General features: G+C 30.1%; 1 protein-coding gene across 1 annotated transcript in view; it reads left to right on the top strand.

Moving 5' to 3' along the window:
• Window positions 1-4,540: 4,540 nt before the first annotated feature.
• Window positions 4,541-6,933, top strand: part of LOC111689945 (alpha-tocopherol transfer protein) — an 8,982-nt gene continuing 6,589 nt past the window's right edge. Inside the window, exon 1 of the mRNA XM_023452409.2 lies at window positions 4,541-4,789. The gene's annotated coding sequence lies outside the window, so the exon portion shown is untranslated. The remainder of the gene's footprint in view (window positions 4,790-6,933) is intronic.

The raw sequence follows: 6,933 nt of genomic DNA on the forward strand, positions 1-6,933 counted from the left end.
TTTTTCAAAAGGTACTTTTTGCAATTTCTATAATATTGAACCTAGAAACATGTAATTAAGTATGTATGGCCCGGATTAAGTGAGGACCCATAAAAGGGGACTTTTTCGTTGTTCAAAAGGTACTTTTTGCAATTTCTACAATATTGAACCTAGAAACATTTAATTAAGTATGTATGGCCCGGATTAAGTGAGGACCTATAAAAGGGGACTTTTTGGTACTTTTTTGTTCTTCAAAAGGTAATTTTTGCAATTTCTACAATATTGAACCTAGAAACATGTAATTAAGTATGTATGGCCCGGATTAAGTGAGGACCCATACAAGGGGACTTTTTGGTACTTTTTCGTTTTTCAAAAGGTACTTTTTGCAATTTCTACGATACTAAACCTAGAAACATGTAATTATGTATGTATGGCCCGGATTAAGTAAGGACCCATAAAAGGGGACTTATTGGTACTTTTTCGTTTTTCAAAAGGTACTTTTTGCAATTTCTACGATATTAAACCTAGAAACATGTAATTAAGTATGTATGGCCAGGATTAAGTGAGGACCCATGAAAGGGTACTTTTTGGTACTTTTTCATTCTTCAAAAGGTACTTTTTGAAATTTCTATAATATTGAACCTAGAAACATGTTATTAAGTTCGTATATCCCGGATTAAGTGAGAACCAGTAAAAGGGGACTTCTTGGTACTTTTTCGTTCTTCAAAAGGTACTTTTTACAATTTCTACAATATTGAACCTAGGAACATGTAATTAAGTTTGTATGGCCCGGATTAAGTGAGGACCCATAGATGGGGACTTTTTGGTACTTTTTCGTTCTTCAAAAGGTACAAAAGGCTTTAAACACATCATGGTGAAGGGTATATAAGATTCGGCACAGCCGAATATAGAACTCTTACTTGTTTTTATATGTGTTTATATAAAAATACATCACTGATCTAATGCGACCTGCTTGTTTTTTGAAACATTTCAAAAAAGGAAGAGAGCCATACGACTGTCAAATTTTCCATCTATATTCTCTCTCAATGTGTGAGTGTTTCATTACATATTGTGTTTAGACGATCCCATCCGTACTCTTGTACACACAATTTTGACAGATCATATTACTTGTGTGATCGTGTAAAGTCGGCTTAACAATGTGTGAGTATTAAGAAGGTTCTGAACTGGACAATGTGAATGCAGCATACTGTTCAAAAACACTTACAATGTAAGAGTATTAAGGGGGTTCTGTGTATGATAATTTAAATTTCAAATTAATCAATACAAAAGTTAAAGAGAAAATATCAAGGTTTTATATTAATCTAAGATTTTAATGAAAATAAAATTTTGATGGCATACAATTTTTAACAAATAAGAAAAAACAAAGAACTCCCCTAATACAAATATATGCATATCAGAAATGACTAAGAGCTTTTGTTATACGTATGTATGTTTGTAATTATCTGCAGCTCAATTCCCAACTCTAAATTGACCTTTCGACATGACGTCATTAAGACATTAGTGGCGGCGGGCAGTATACGAATAAAATTTTTTAAATTGTAATAAAATTTAACATTACATCTACTCATTGTCAGTAATCATTAGCGTAAACAATAATCTACAAACAATAAATAAATGCTGACAAAAATGAGGCGACAGAATTAACGTCTGAATGGTTCATGTACGGGACAGTGAGAGAGAGAGAGAGAATATTTATCTTAGAAACTAACTGTATACCGATATTGGTAGACATAGTTATCAACAGTTAAGCATATCTATGATATTGTAGATCATTCTTAACCATAACTTAGGATCATACTAACCGCCCTATGTAAAAACTTATAAAACAATGGTTATTAAAACCTAAAGTGTTTAGTAAATGCATAAGGCTCTAAGGTTTTATAAAATCTATTTCAATGAATAGGTCATAGACTAGACCAGTCTGTAGGCGAAACTATAGTCTAGAATATAAACTAATACAAATTTATGAACTAGATCAGGGTAGAGTCTATAAATTAGACCAAAATGTAATCAGTAGACATGACAAAATCTGTTCTGTTCAAGGTTTAGTCTATAGATTTGAACAGAGCATAATATATAGACTAGAACAGAATTTAGAATTTAGTATAGAGACCTGATTACACCGTCCGACACTCAAAATTAGCCACGAAACCAATTAATGTCAGATCAGTGTTTAGACAATAACCCAGGCCAAACTACAGTTTATTCTGTAGACCAGACTAGAGTGTAATCTATAGACCAAAGAAGAGTCTAGTTTATAGAACAGACTAGAGTGTAGTTCATAGACTAGTGTAATGTTCAAAGACTAAAGTCTAATATATGGACCTGATCTGATTCTAAACAGATATAAACTAATTGATTAACGGGTTATTCTGAATTTCCGATTAAAAATAAACTAAAAGCTAATAAAAACTATTTATATATAACTAATTTATCCCTAAATGTCATTTTTAACCCATTGTAGGGCTACAGAAGTGTAAAAAATTCCATTAAATCCGTATCAATGTTTAAAACATTCAAAGAAATTATTTACTATAAAATTTTTGGTTTTTAATGTATCTCGTAGCTAAATACATATATGTAGTGCAGCGATAAAGATCACTTCAGTCAGCATTGCATTCAACAAATTCGAAAAAATGCTGCTGTTAAAGCTGCGCTTTAAGAGATGTTAATTAAATGTTTCACAGTGGGTTAGGTTTTTGTCATGAAAAAAAAAATATATAAAAAAATGGAAAATTTTGAATTTTTTATTAATTTTAAAAATCTGGTTCTAATAGATAAAATTGGGCTTATTTATAAATTAAGTCCTAAGGCTAGTCTATATAGTAGAGTCTATCCTTACGACTAGAGTTTAGACTATTCTAGCCTAGAATATACTTTGATCTGGTCTGTCTAGGTGTCTTCTAGTCTCTAGACAAGTGTCTAGTCTATAGAATAGTGTCTAATCTATAGTGCTGTTTCTAAAATATAGAAAGGTGTCTACTCTATAGAACAGTGTCTACTCTATAGACCAGTCTCTAGACTACGGACCAGTGTCTAGTCTATAGACCATTGTCTAGTCTATAAACCCAGTGTCTAGTCTATAGACTAGTGTCTAGTATGTAGACCAGTGTCTAGTCTATAGACTAGTGTCTAGTATGTAGACCAATGTCTAGTCTATAGACCAGTGTCTAGTCTATAGACCAGTGTCTAGTCTATAGACCAGTGTCTAGTCTATAGACCAGTGTCTAGTCTATAGACCAGTGTCTAGTCTATAGACCAGTGTCTAGTCTATAGACCAGTGTCTAGTCTATAGACCAGTGTCTAGTCTATAGACCAGTGTCTAGTCTATAGACCAGTGTCTAGTCTATAGACCAGTGTCTAGTCTATAGACCAGTGTCTAGTATATAGACCAGTGTCTAGTATATAGACCAGTGTCTAGTCTATAGACCAGTGTCTAGTCTATAGACCAGTGTCTAGTCTATAGACCAGTGTCTAGTCTATAGACCAGTGTCTAGTCTATAGACAAGTGTCTAGTCTATAGACCAGTGTCTAGTCTATAGACAAGTGTCTAGTCTATAGACCATTGCCTAGTTTATAGACAAGTATCTAGTCTTTAGACAAGTGTCTAGTCTATATACCAGTATGTAGTCTTTAGACAAGTATCTAGTATATATACCAGTGTCTAGTCTTTAGACAAGTGTCTAGTCTTTAGACAAGTATCTAGTCTATAGACCAGTGTCTAGTCTTTAGACAAGTGTCTAGTCTATAGACCAGTATCTAGTCTTTAGACAAGTGTCTAGTCTTTAGACAAGTATCTAGTCTCTAGACCAGTGTCTAGACTATAGACCAGTGTCTAGTCTATAGATTAATGTTTAGTCTAGAGACTAGCGTCTAGTAATGGACAAGTTACTGGTTTTTAGACCAGTTTCTAGTTTATATATGTAGTCTTTAGACAAGTGTCTGGTCTATAGACCAGTGTCTAGTCTTTAGACAAGTGTATAGATCAGATTAGACTAGAGTGTAGTTTATAGAAGATATTAGAGTCTAGCCTAGACACCGAACTAGAGTCTAGTCTATAGTTCAACTTGAGTCTAATTTATAGATCATGATATGTTCGAATCTATAGATCATAATAGATTATATTCTAAAGACTAGACTAAGGTTTAGATCTCTAAATTAAAAATTAAAACATTCTGATATGAATTTCAATATTTATTACAAAATATTTCCCACTGTGCATTGCAGTTTTAACAGAGAACAAACAAAACAATATCGATAATTATAAACTGCATACAATTAGCTCTCTTTTCCACCCAATACTATTGCTCTTTTACGCTCATACACACTCACACTACTGCATTGTACTTGATTATCTGGGTGTTTAATGAATGAATAAATGTTTTTGTTTTCCGATTTTTAAGTCCATTTTAATCTCCCATTTCTGGCTCCAGCATCTGAGTTTTGTTTTTAGTTTATTATTGTTCTGAGTTTAGAACTGTTTAATTTTTGTTGTTGTTGTTGTAATTTTTAATAAAAAACGTATAACAGAATCATGTATGGAGTCAGTTTAAGTTGATCTTTGTTTTAACAAAGTCAAGTACTTAGCCACAGTTGTTGATTGTTTTTCTTTTTATTTGGGTGCGAAATCTAAATTAAATATTAAAACATAAATAAATATTTAAAAAATTTATTGTTATTGTTGTATGTTTAAAGCAGTTGTAAACTTTACTTTATAATTTATTTTTTTTGCAAAGTACATAATTTTTTAAAAAATAAATAACTAACTGTGTTAATTTAGAAATAAAAGGTAAATAAATTAATAAAAGTGTTTGTAATTTATATAAAAAAAAGTTGCTAAAGCAATTAATTGTTATAATAAATTATTAAAAAAATTTTTCTAATTATTTTCAAAACGAACGGGTTAATGCTCGTTTATTGTTTTAACCCTAAAATGAAAGATCGATAATTTAATAAATATTGTCAATCGGTGTTGAACCAATGACAATAAAGTTGATTTATTAACTATTCTGAATATCATTGAATTTCAAAATTTAAATTTCGGATTGAAGTTAAAAATTATTCTTATAATTTTGTTTGTGATAACTAACATTTTTATTTTCTGCTGATTAAAAAATATCGAACTGAACTGATGATGCCTTGATCAAGAGTTTAAAATTTCAGACCTGAAATTATATTCTTTGTTAACAAGTTATAAAGCTTTAAAATATCTATAAAATTGATTTTTTTAAAAACAAGTTTTTTAAGCTTTTAAAAAATTCCACAGAAAATTCAAATATTTTTTTTAAATTTTAAAAACAAGTCATAAGATTTAAAAAATTCCATACTTAGTTCACCGCTCTTAAGCAATCAAATCCCCGCAAAAATTATTGAAGTACATGATTAAAAAAATACTCCCCTTGTAAATATTATTGGAGTACTTGATCCGTTTAGGAATGCAGGTATGGATCATGTTTATTTTTTGAAAACAACATGGTCCATAGCCTGCATTACATGAGTCCATGTTATGGGTCATGAAATCCCATAATATAAACAAGGGAGATGTTTTGGGATTACTCTATTGTAATGCATGTTTGGAGTACGTGGTCCTCACCTAGGGCTTCACAGTGTTAAATGGGATGTGTTCTTTTTATATATTTGGATCAGTACTAGTCCCTTGAGTAGTACTCTTTACACGCATAATCAATTAGTCTAAATTGTTGCAGGATAGTAGTTCTTGTTGTTGTTTATAAATATCTTGTATTTGCTGTATTTGTCATATAATCATGGATGGATTACGTGGTCCTCACCTAGGGCTTCACAGTGTTAAACGGGGTGTGTTTTTTTCATATATTTAGTCCTTTAAATAGTACTCTTAACATGCATAATTAATTAGTCTAAATTTTTGCAGAAAAGTAGTACTTGTTGTTGTTTAAAAATATCTTGTACTTGCTGAGATATCGGCCTCTCATGTTCTGTCATATAATAAAGTATATCTCGAAGAAGTGAAAATATATATCATTACTCTAAAGTCGATAGAATGGACTTGCAGATGGCATAACAAAATTTTATAAATAAAGACGTCGTCTGGTTTTTTTTATGAGAATCTGACAATATTTATTTGACAGCTGCATTTTCGCAAATTATGTTTTATTGACATTAATTGTTTAAACATATGGTACAAATATTAAACATTAATTATAATAAAATGAAGCTAATTATAAATAGCAACAATTATTTAAATGTATTAACAACTATAACAAAAAAAATTTTTGCAACAATTAAACATTTAAAAGCAAAATTGGCGATTTTTATCACAAAATTAATTTGAATTGATTTATTTAAAATACAATATGTTAATAATGTTTAGTTTACACTTTAATAATTAGTATGAACTTTGTAGATTTAAATATTTACTAATTAGATGCATACTTAGTCATAATCTAAAGTAAACACTTACTTGAAAGTCGTCATAAATTTAGAAATTCTAAATCATTGTTTATTTTGACATTGTAATAAATGGGAAATTTTGTAAATAAATTTGACTTTGTACTTTGTACAAAACAAAACAAAAGACTAAATACTACCCTCTTCAAAAAAAAGTACAAAATCTTAGTCTTAATGTCTTTTAAAGGGTTAATTTATCATATTTGCTTAAGGTTACTATGGTTAACAACTTACACTTCCATTATTTGATTAATTATTTAATTGATTTTGAAAAGTGCCATTAAAGTGTCTTACTTACATCTGTCAAAGTGATGAAAAGCAGAAACAAAGTCTCTTAGTTGAATTTTATTTAATTGGTTAAATTACATTTTAATAATTATTCTAGTTCAGTTCTAGTTTAGTTCTTGTTTAGTTCTAGTTTAGTTCTAGTTCAGTTCTAGTTCAGTTCTAGTTCAGTTCTAGTTCAGTTCTAGTTCAGTTCTAGTTCAGTTCTAGTTCAGTTCTAGT

The sequence above is a fragment of the Lucilia cuprina genome, chromosome 2, assembly GCF_022045245.1.
Source record: "Lucilia cuprina isolate Lc7/37 chromosome 2, ASM2204524v1, whole genome shotgun sequence".
NCBI lineage: Eukaryota > Metazoa > Arthropoda > Insecta > Diptera > Calliphoridae > Lucilia > Lucilia cuprina.